Raw genomic sequence first — 12664 nt, forward strand, 5'->3', positions numbered from 1 at the left:
AACCGAGGTGCATAAAAAAAGTGAGCGAAGTTCAACTTATTTAAGAAGGGAAGCAAAATTCTGAAACTCCTTTGTTAGATCTGGAAAATTATCCCAAATTTTTGTTTATGATGTCAAAATTAAAACGCGCCTTTGAATTATATATAGGAGATCTATTAATTTTCCCATTCCAAGAGTTATAATAGTCCGATTCAATATACTGAATTTTGAAGTTTTTGTTCTTGGATACGATACTCTTCATTTCTGCAGACTATCTTTGAAAATTACCATCATTAAATTGATTAGAAACACTGGAAATTCATTGATTAACGAAACTCTTTATAGTTATACCTTTTACACATCTTAAATCCATTAATTGTAATCATGAATGAGTTTGTGTCAGGAGATATTTTAATCAAAACGTAAGTCACTGTATAGGGTAGTGTTTGGGTCTTTCCCCCCCTCTATTCATTGAGGCCGGGAAAAAAAAAAATACTAGAATATTTCCACCATTATATCATAAATTAAAGACGCAATTAATGCAAGGTATTTACATCATTTCTCTGCATAACTGGTTTAAGGAGTTGCCATTCTCTATATCATTTGAACTTGATTAATCTTTGATGAAGTCGGATTCAATATTTTTTATATAGGTCACATATGGGTTGAGAGTTTAAGATGAAGGGCGAGAATATTTTATAAATAAATCCGTTAAGAACTTGTTTATGCATTTTAACAAGTTAAATGAAACTATTGAGTTGTGATCATCAAGCATAGAATTATACATGAATGTGATCCCTTAAGCATTACTTTCTTGTAGTGCAGGTAGCATATAATTTGTTCATGTACTTTTGAAACTATTGAGTTGCTTGTTTGTTTCTTGTTTTTCTATTTAGTGTTTTTTAGGACATTAGAGGATGGGAGGATTTATTAGAACAGAACTTCTCGTAGTTCTACATTGAGTAAGAGTTTAAGGGGACAAGTAAAAGCATCCTGAAATTAGCTAAAGAGTAATGTAATTTTAGTTGCATTTTTGAGGCTTGCATTTGATTGCATAATTACTGCTTTTAACGTACAACTTTTATTTTTGCTGCTCATTTAATTTTAGTCACGCAAAATTTTACAATATGCTCATCACTGCAGAGTTTAAAGAAGCTTGAATTTGAAATGATTGTGCTTATACCGGAACTTAATGAATATAGAATGATTCAAGCGGCTGGATAATATATATATATATATTTACGTACGTACGTATGTATGAATGTTATACTGTGTTATTCTCTTGAAGAACCTTAAATACTAACAGTATACTGGTAGGTGTAAGATTTCATGAACCTGCTGTGTTTTCGGTTCTTATATTGTGCAGCAGGTTATTAAAAGGCGTGATCAGCACTCAGAAATTGAAAGATTATACCATTCATCCATTTTGGTGAGATCAATATGCATAATTGTTTTTAATTACATTTTTTTCTCAATATTTTCACTCCATTTACTGCTTTAAATAATATAAACGAGCACGAGTCTCTTGCATTACACTTAATCTAAAAATGAGTTGCCCTTCATAGTGCAGCATATAAGAGCTTTTCTATTATATTTATGTAAAAATTGTTTCTGTCGAATTGTCCTGGCTAGTATATTAGTTCCGTTCTTTAGGATTTCACAAAACTTACAGCTTCTCAAGTTTCTTGATTGTTTGTTTAATTACCTTGATTTTTTCTCTTTTCCAAGTAATACAATAAATTTATTTATAAAGGAGCAGCAATAATGATGAAATATTTGGAATTCGATGAGATGCATAAGCTGCTAACTTAGCTATAGTGAAATGAGAATTCACTTCTAATTATTCATTATTTTCAGTGCAATGCTCAATTATTTAAATAAACAAATTCCTAAGCTGTGACATTCAAATGATTGTTCATAGGCCGTGCCAGGTTTTACCCTATTAAAAAAAAAAAAGCTTCAATTTCCACAACAATGATAAGTCTTTTTCCACTAGGTGGGGTTGGTTATATAGATTATATGACACCTTTATGTTTTATCATCAACCAAGCTTTTATGAATGTTATTTAGTCCATAAGTATTAAAACTACATCATATCTAGCTTTTATGTACCCTCATTTCTCTTAAAATGCTACTTGTTTTATATGTGCAGAGAATCCACTTGATGGAAGAGAATCAGCGATTAAAATAGGTAATCAACATTTTGAAGTATTTGCATTTTAAATCGTTAATGTCTGTCATTTCCAATGTTTATAAAATTAGACTGGCTGTTGAACTGGTTGATATATTGATTTAAAGTTTATCGTCCTGTTGATGGTTTAACCGCTGTCCAATGAGTCATAATTGAATTAGTTTATTTAAATTATACATCCTCCGTCACTATTTAATTGTCCTCCTAGGAAAAAATCTATGTGCAATGTAAGAATTATTTTTTTTATTCCAGGTTTGTCCTCCATTTAACAGGGGTATTGTTGAAAACAAATAATAATTATACCTCAAAATTTGGACCAGGACATATTTAGGGGCAAAATGAAAATGCAAATCAGGACAAGTAAAGGGAGATGGAGGAAATATACATGCATATATATTATATGGGATAAAAGAGAAAATTTGGCTTTAAACTATAGGCCCAAGAGTGTTTGGGATCTTAAATTTATTTTTGGTGCAATGTCCTCCTTCAAATTTTTGAAACAATGCAATGTATCTCTTATCATTAATAAAAGTTAATTTTAACCGGTCATTATTTGAGCAATAAATTACAGAAAATGATCTCATAAATTGCAAAAAAAAAGGACCAATAAATTTTTTTGTCATTTTCTTTAATTTTTTAGGTTATTGTTTGTAATTTTTGAACTCTTCACTATAATTTTTTTGGGTCCGTTTTGTCTGAAAATGACAGTGTTTCTTGACATGAGGAAAAAGGCTCCGTTAGCAGCAGTGATTAATTTCCTTGGAATATGACTTTTTTGTTTTCTGTCCGTGACACATTTCATGTTGACAAAGAGGGAAATAAAAGACGGCATCATTGGGGGAAAACAAAATGAAAGAAACGAATGGTGCTGAAGTGTGATTGATAGAAGGCTGAGGATGTATATGACATAAATCAGCATCTCATAGAAGAACCAGGAATCTTTTAGGAGGGATTGACAATTTTTGATTGATCATGTTTTTAGACAAATAAATTGTTGTACTGATTGGCTAATCTATCAAACAAAAATTGAAGGAGAATATTGCATCATAAACGAGTTTAAGGTCCCAAATATTCTTGGATCCACATCACTGGTTCTCAGATTACTTAGTTTTAAATAAGAGTCTTATTAAAGATGGAAAATGTGTATGTTTAGGTGAGGAGTGTTTCACAAGAACAAGGTCAGTCATCTGAGTCAGCCAACGTTGGCAGCATATTTGACCCTCCACATGACGATGATAGTTCAGACAATTCTCTCAGATTGGGGTTAGTATATATAACTTGTTTAACTGTCCATTCTTGAGTTTTCTGATAATCAAGCATGGAATTTGTCGTTAATTTTTCATGATATTGCTGATAGAGTAATACACTTGGTACTACATGATGGCTTGGTTTTATAGAAATACAACAAAGTACATTTTAGCACTCAGATCTTCAACAGTTTGGAGGACAATTGAAGTTACAGGTTAACAAATGAATTTATCTTTGTCTTTTATATTATCAAATAGAGTATGGCATGTGTTAATCAATAAGCAATGGGGAAATTAAAGTGCATTTTTCCCTTAAGTAGTATTTGAATTGATGGATTTGAATTTAAATTTTACATTTAAAATCCTTTGCTTGGATGGTATAAAAAATTTTAAAGGTAAAAGAGAGATGAGTTGAGATTTGAAATAGAAATAGAAGATTGAAAGTTGTGAGCTTACCTTTATTCTTCAATTGGTGAGAAATAAGAACAAGCAATGAGAGGAAAGAGAAGAGTAACAAATGCACTGATAGTGAAGATATTAGAAATTAAAGAGAATTTGAAATTACAAAAAATTTAAAATGAAAACATGGATTTAGACTTGGATTAAATCTAAATCTATAAACTTTTATATATCCAATTGAAGAATTTGGTTAAATACAAACCTTAATTCAAATCCTCATGCATTCAAGCATAGCATAAAAGTATTTTCATGAGTGACAGGGCAACCTAAAGAGAATTGTAGAGCACTGTAGTATATAATCTCTTGATGTACGCTAATGGTTGGTTAACCGTTAACCATCAAAATTTAAGATTGCATTGATTTTGAAATATTACTTGCCACATGTATCCCATATTGCTTCTTTGAGAATACTTTAAGGATAAAACACACTTTAACTCAATGTGTGGCTAGCAAGAACCAGTTGTACTGTAAATTATAGTTTTCTAGGGTTTCTAGTCTATTACAAGTTGTGCACAGTTTTTCGTTTCAAAGTGTATTTAGTATATATGCATCTTTGCATAAATCAAATGTGAGACTGAATTTATTTAGTGTGTGTGTGTGAAAGGATCAGATGGATACGTGGCATGCAAATTCTTAAAGATTAACTTCAGTTTATTTACTGTCAGTGTTGCAAATTGTCTTTATTTAAATAAACTAAAGATGTGATGCACTATAAGACAGAGCCAAATACTCTGAGGTTTTCACTTTTTAGGGGAAATTTAACCGCTGTGGGAGTTTTTTTTTTCCCTGTTATTTCAAAATTTAAGTTTGCTTAATCCATATAGTTTTTGATTTGATAAATTGAACAATGAATATATATATATATATATATATATCCGATGGTGTTGTATGCTTGTATTTAAAAATTATGCATGATCATCCTTTTCACAGATTAGAGTACTAATTAAGAGATTGTTTACAATTTAATCCAATTGGTCAAATGCCAAGTCATATATGCACAAATGGGCCATGTCAACACCCGCTACAGTGATGGCTGCTTGATATGGTCATGATCATCCATATTCTATACAAAATTAAAATTATATTTATTACCGTTTATTCAATATTTACTGAAGTGATAACAATAAAAAATTAATATGGATTTCTATTTTTCAGATTGTTATTTACATGCTGAATGAAGTTAAATTCTCCCATGCAATTCACATACAACATTTAATTAGAGACCTTAACTGTTATATGATTATTTTATGAGTATTTCATATTGGATATTATTAAGGTAGCTTGACGCAGCCTGAGTTCAATTGAGTGCAGTTTTTCTAATGTATTTTTAATCCAGAAGGTTTGAACACATGAACTTGCATGTTTAATAAGAGAATCATGTTCTTTTTATTCAACTCATTCTTTGTTGTCATTAACAAATGTTTAATTTGTTGCCATAAGAATTAAGCAGAAAGCATTTTATACAACTTTTAGTAACTAGATTGACTTTTTATACATGCATCCCAAAATTTTTGAGAAGCCAAAAACCATTATTGTTTACAATTTTTTTACAAGTACTAGGTTTCATAAAAAAAATATAATAACCATAAAAAATTCTCATAATCATAAAATTATTTTGAAGTGATGTGTCCTTCATTAAAGTTGTAAATTGGATAAATGTCCATGAATAAGTTACCAAAAAGCATACTTCTTTTGGTCTAAAATATAAATATTTTTTAATAATAATTCAAAAATCTAATAAAATTCTTATTCTGATGAAAATATATACTGCTTTTTTTTATTACTTCTAGTTTTAATTTATGATACATGAAAAGAAGTTTATGAATGCAAAAACACATGAATTTAGATTAATAAATACAAGAGCTAAAATGAAAAAAAAAAGTTACAAGTATCAAGTTACTTATTTTTTTCAATCAAAATTAATGAAAGAAAATGCTTGTATTTTGGATAAGAAGGAACAAATATGAAGATTTTTAAGTATAAAAAAATAATCTTATGAAGATTTCATTAAAATATCCTCATTTTCATTAATTTTTAATATCTACGTTTAAAAGTGGATTGTTTAAAAAGAAGAGTACAGTGATTAATAAAAAAATATTCAGGCAAAAAAATAAAAAAGTTTAAGAAAGGGGGAATTTCATTTAAGATTATCTGACTGCATCCAATAAAAAAGGGAAGACCCTTTAATTTTGAAAATTCACTTCAAACTAGAAATAATGAAGTGAAATTAAAATGTAAAATAAAATTACCCCATCACCTCCCATCCATTTTGATTCTTTACTGAAATAGTTCATTTTTTTTACATGAAGTTGTTTATTAGCTTATATGAAGTTATTCAATAATGACACAAACAACTCCCGCAAGTCCATAAATAACTTGATGAAAGAAAATGAATAATTCATTTTATTGTGATTACAACAATTGGAATGAAATTAAGATTTATTAATGACACAAATAATTTCTATAGGTTAATGAATAGTTTTATGTAGGTCAATGAATAATTTCATATAAAGAAATGAATAATTCATTTTATCATGCATGATGAAAACATTTAAAATAAAATTAAGATTCAGTAATGACATAAATAACTCTTCTAAGTCAATAAATAATTTTATATAAAAAAATAAATAATTTTAATAGAGAATTAGGGAGATGAAGAATGATAAAGTAATTTTTCTATACATTTTAATTTTACTTCAGTAACTCTGGTTTGAAATAAATTTTTAAAATTTAAGAATCTTTTCTTTAATTTTTATTAAGTGTGATTAAGGAATCTTAAATGAAAATTTTCTTTAAGAAGCTGTGAGTCGCGGGATTGATGTGATGGAAAAGGAAAGCGTAATGGTGCTAGCTTAGAAATTTGTTCTTAAATTTGTTTTCTCCATGAAGCAAAGCCTAGGGTTATGTGCAGAAATACTGAGAAGTACGAGGGTCCACAAATGTCAGAAACTCAGGCCAGCCCTGGAATCGTGAGTTTCCGTGCGGTCACGCTATGCAAAGTCCGCATCATCACCATAAATGGTCTGATACAACTTCCATCAACTGCCATCTCCATGCGTGCTCATCTCCAAGCTCTCCATTTCAGCTTAAAATAATTTCTACTCTTCATTGAAATTAATTTTTAAATATTTTTAATATTATATGTATTAAAATAAAAAATAAAAATTTAAAAATTTTAATAAATTTGTTAATTACCAATACAATTCCCATCTCCACCTAATCTAAGAAGAAAAAGAAGTTAGGTTTGAAAACCTAACCATTAATTTTAGTGAAAGAAACTAGTTTAATATAATGAAACAAGATTTAAATTCTCATTAAAAAAAATATTTATATTTAATATTTAACTGTATTTTAAATAAAATCGTCCCAAAAAAAAAGTTAGGTCTTCAAAATTTAATTAATAATCAATGAAATAGAGTAGGGCTCTCACCAAATTTTGTGATAGATGAGCTAAAAATAATAATTTAAAATTATAATTATAAATAAAATATTTAAATTATAAATACAACTCTCAAATTGTTACGGATTGTTTTTTTTATATATCTCTATTTGATATTTTCAATTTTTAAGAAAAATTTATCAAAAATCAAATTGTTATTAATTTAATCTTTTGAAACTTTGATTGAAAACTGCCATTTCTCCATCTTTAACACCCATCAGTTTATAGTATATTCCCTTCATCTTACATATGAGTTACTTCTAATTACATCACTGAAACTAAGAAGATGTAGTTAAATTAAATATTGATATTGTTTGGAAAAATTTCATATTTATCATTATTAAATGCATCCTCTTTAAAAATGTTTTCTTTCTTATATGTAGTAATATTTTATTCTACTCATGAGAAGAAAACAACTGATGACTCCAAATATTTTTATATGTTGTTAGAGAATTTTGGAATCAATTTAGAGTCATTTAAGTAATTTTGAAGGAAATGAAACTATCATATAAGGACAATAATTAAAAAAAATGCTTTTGAAGATGAGAAGGGAGAGTTGATAGCATTCTATTGAAATGAATTAGTTACTTGAGCTAAAATTACAATAATGATATTATATTGTGCGTAGGGCGGTTCAAATTAGGAGTCAAAAGCCATAAGTAAAGATTGAAGATAAAGTAAAGAAAAAAGAAAGAAAGAAATTTATGCCATAGCATATTTGCATTGCACCATAACATGATTCTTTGGTCATACAAAAAAGCCAAGACCATTTATGCCACAATGTTTTTGCAGCATGCTAGAGCATAATAGCCAAGGACAATAACAAAATGGTCTTATGCCACAACATAATATAAATGTGTCGTAGCATAATCATCATTTAATGAAACACGCTACTTTGTTGAAAACTAACATTTTTAGAGTTTTGAAGGTTGGAGCTCGACATTCTTCATCTCCAATAACCAAGGAACATCCAAGAGAGAGCAAAGAAGCCATGGATGAGGTGAAATTTAGGTTTCATGAGAGATTAGTGGGTTTCATCTAAAATCACTCCAATTAAACTTTTATTATCCTTCTCTTCTTTGCTTAGATGTATGCTTTACAGATTTTTGTTATGTTTGGAGCAATGTGTGGCTAATTCTCCTTAAACCTAGAAGAGCTATGAACTTATTCATGGATTAGACTTTTTTTTACCTATTGGTTATGCTTAATGTTGATTCTTGATTGCTCAATCTTGTGTTTGAATGTTCATTTAATGCTTGGTCACCATTAAATATGATTTTAGATGTTGGGATTTTTTCTTGATAAAGGAAAATCTTGTTGAAACCATTAAATTGGGTAACATGGGATTGAATTTTTGTCTAATATATATATATATATATATATCTAATTATCCCATATTATTATGTTGCTTTTTACATTAGGGGTTTGTTGGATTAAGAATTTCATTACATTTTATTAAATTCACTTTTTTTTATTTTTACTCAATCAAATCCAATTTCTTTTACTTAATGTAAAAGACAATGAGAACTCTATGGCTTGATCATTATTTTGTTTAATTTTTCATGGGAATGACTTTGATACACTAATATATTACATCAAGATTCATGCAGTTGTGATGTAACGATTTATGTCCATCAATAATCATTGATCTATCTTTTTTTATGTAAAAGTAACTTATAAAAAGGATCATCAATAATTTTTAAAAATGACTTGCATATAAGACCAAAGGGAGTATGTCTTTTATAGTATTTACATACATATTGAGAAATACAAGGCAAAGGGATGCACTTGGTTATTTAATTTTGCACAAGATTTTATTTTAGTTCATTAATTTTTTATGAGTATCTTTTTAGTTTTTTTAACCTAACACTATTAGTTTCATTGAAAAACATTAGCATTAAACTTTTGAATGTTAACAGAACATTATCAAATGTTGATATATTAAATTTAATTTTTTTAAAATAATAACAATTGATGCAAAAAATCATCCTATAATACCTAAGTCTGCCCAAAAGTACCAAAGTAATTTAGACTTCATTTTTTGGGGGGGGTACAATTTAGACTTAATTTTTTTTGGGCAGAAACTTAGTAAATTTTTTTTTTTGGATATCAACTAAATTAATTGCTGACATGTCAAAGCTTTAACGAGTTTGACCCAGTAGGCCTAGTTTGGCTCATTTTGGCCAAAAGATGTGTCTCTCTGTTTGTAAGTTGTAAGTCTTTTGACTTTTATATGCATATTATTTAATTTGTAAATGTACTAAGGCTAAAAAATTTCAGTGCACTAGCTACTTAAAAATATCATGCTTGTTTGAAAATTTGTTTTAGAAATAGTTTTCTGTTTTCTAGAATAAAAAATGAAACAATTTATTTGATAATGTATTTTCAAAATGTTTTAAGAATAGAAAAATAGGAACATATTTTAAGTGTTTTGACATTATTATTTTAAAAAATAAGGAAGAATGAGAAAAGCATGTATTTTTATTATTTATTTTATTTTTAGAATATGTTCTACAAAACATCAATTTTTAAAATAATAAAATAAAAATAGTTTTAAATAGGCCTTATATATTTAATGCTTTAATTTCTTTTCCTTTTCATTAGTTCTTACGGAAATTAAGATGTAGCAAACTCAATGACGAAGAAAAATATATCCTTTGGGGTAACATCACTTTTCTAAGGACTCAACAAGTTCTAGAGGATTGGATACACCGATTACAATGCTATTCCATATTCAAAGTTGTAAAAATATGAAGCATATAACAAAATCAGTTACTCATCATCTTTAGCTTTAGCTTGTTGCTATTTTTTTCCTTGACGTGAAGAAAATATTTGGACCATTTGACTTTTTTAAATACCAATAAAGGATTGAGGTTCTTAGTTTTATCTTTAAAATAGGGAGAGTAATAATAAAGTCTTGAAAGAAAAATTAATAATAGCTACTCCCTTCGGTTAAAAATATAAGGTATTTTTTAAGGAGTTGAATATTAAAAAATGTAAAGTATTTTTAGTTTTTTGAAGTGAAACTATTGTCTTTTTTCCAAAAGTGCCTCTATTGATAATGACTTTATATTTATTGTAAGGTTTTTAATAAGGATAAATATGAAAAAATAGAATTAGTTAAAAAGTAGATAACTATTTCATTGAGAAGTGAGATTCGGTTAAAAATGCTTTACATTTTTGAACGGAGGGAATAGGTTCTTCACTAATTTTTCTTAAAAATGATTTTAATATTGATTTAACTCGTTACGAATTAAAAATTGATAGTTATATTTAGAATTTAAATATGTTTTATTTACAATTTAAACTCTTGAATTTACAATTACTTAAATTGATATCTGTAACTATTTTTCAAAAAAAAACTAAATGATCATTAATTCATGTCCTTGAGACTTAATCATCATTAGCCCTTTAAAATCTTGTGATCTTAAAATTTTAATATCATATGTTTATTTGGTCTCAAAGTGTTAATTTCTATAAAAAGGTTTAAAACTAATCTAAACTAATTATATCAAATCAAACTAAACCAATCAAAACCAATCAAAATTGATTATAAACAAGGTTTGCTTTGATTTTCCTTTGGCAAAATCAATTGAATTAGTTTTTTATTTTTAAAAAACTAAACTAAATCAAACTAATTCTTATTATATTTATTATATATACTTTAATAAATTTGCCAAAGTTTTTTTTCCTTTCTCAAGTGTTATTATTTCTAAATCATAGTAGTAAAAATATGTTGCAATTAGCTAAATGTTTCTACAATTATTTTTGATAATTTTTAATTTTATAACCAAGTATTTTAAAGATAATATATTAATTTTTAATTGTTAAATATGCTAATTAATTGTTAAAAATTATTTTGCGTTGAGTAGTTTTTTTATTGCAAATAGTAATTAGTAGTTACAATTATTTATGAACATGAATATATATTGATAATTATGAAAAATATTTTAAAAGGTTTAAGTTTAATCTAAATCTAAATAAAACCAACCAGCAACTAGATCAAAAATCAAAACAAACTAATTAAATAAAAAATTAAATAGGTTTCAAAACTAGAGTGAATCAATTAATTGTTTTTTACTCAAAATTAAACTAAATCGACCGTATAAACCTCTTAAGTTAAGCTTGACATCTCTGCGCAATTCATTGGATGGTGTTGCACGGTGCGTGGGGTTATTGGCCTTTCCACTATCTCACCATCAAGTCCAAAAGCCGCAAAAGGAAATAAAACCAAAAAAGTTGCCCCCTCCATAATGAGTAATTATCCTTCTTTCACTAAAAAGTTCGTTTCCTTCCCTCCCACAACATATGTCCACACGCCTCCTCTCTCTCTCTCTCTCTCTCTCTCTCTCTCTGCTTCTCTCTGCGTGTGTTTGTTCGCTTATGGACAACTTGTAGGTGGGGTTTATCTTCATCACACCCTTACCTAAGCTGTTAAGCATCATCCTTTTTCTTGCAATCTTGCATTCCTCTTTTAGACAACTAATTTCCTCCTTAATTTTCTTTTCCTGTAAATAGTCATATTCTTTTTCTTCTTGTTTAGTTCTGAACTCTTTGGTTGGTTCACAGTAAGATTCATCAGCTCTTTCTGATTGAAAGTCCTCTGTGTTCTCGCAAGGTTTCTCCTCAGTTCTTTTCTAAGATTAGTTTTCTGTATTTGCTTAATGGATCTGAGATATTGATTTTCTACTTCTATTTGGGAGAGAGTTATGATCCACTGCATTTCCTTTAACTGATTGACACTAATATTCCTTTTTTTGTCACAAATATTTAGTAATTTTTTATTTTTTCCTGGAGAGTCTGAATTCTTTTCCTGATTTTTGGGTCTATTTTTGCTTAATCAGGAAATGACAAGGCAGAAGATAGAAATAAAGAAGATCGACAACATAACAGCAAGGCAAGTAACGTTTTCGAAGAGAAGAAGAGGGCTATTCAAGAAGGCTAATGAACTTGCTACTCTCTGTGATGCTGAGATTGGCTCTCATAGTCTTTTCTGCTACTGGCAAGCTCTTTGAATATGGTAGCTCAAGGTCTCTCCTCTCTTCTTTAGTTTCCTTTTCCTCCCTTAATGATGTACAGTTGAATGCTTTTTTCCAGGTAACTATTTGTTTAATTTTCATACGTATCTGAACATTCGCAGATCGTGTACTTGTGCTTATATTTTAATTTATTTTAGGCTCATTAATCTAGACTAACAGGAGATGACTACGAACGTGCTTGCTAGAGAATCTCATCAGCGTTTATTTCTGTAAACACTGTTTGCAATCCTCATGATGGATTTAATTTGTAAGCTCTTTCTTTTTAGAAATTTTTATAATCATCGCATCATCTTGGCTGACTTGCTTGTTA

At 28.2% G+C, this 12664-nt stretch overlaps 1 long non-coding RNA gene across 1 annotated transcript; it reads left to right on the top strand.

The window, feature by feature from the left end:
• Nucleotides 1-2130: 2130 nt before the first annotated feature.
• On the top strand, nucleotides 2131-4642 carry LOC129301578 (uncharacterized). Its single transcript, XR_008591043.1, has 3 exons — nucleotides 2131-2170; nucleotides 3324-3433; nucleotides 3568-4642. It is a non-coding gene; the product is annotated as an uncharacterized LOC129301578 (long non-coding RNA).
• The last annotated feature ends 8022 nt before the right edge of the window (nucleotides 4643-12664 follow it).

This window comes from Prosopis cineraria, unplaced genomic scaffold, assembly GCF_029017545.1.
Source record: "Prosopis cineraria cultivar Desert tree isolate PC_DT_omini unplaced genomic scaffold, ASM2901754v1 PC2219, whole genome shotgun sequence".
Taxonomy (NCBI): Eukaryota; Viridiplantae; Streptophyta; class Magnoliopsida; order Fabales; family Fabaceae; genus Prosopis; species Prosopis cineraria.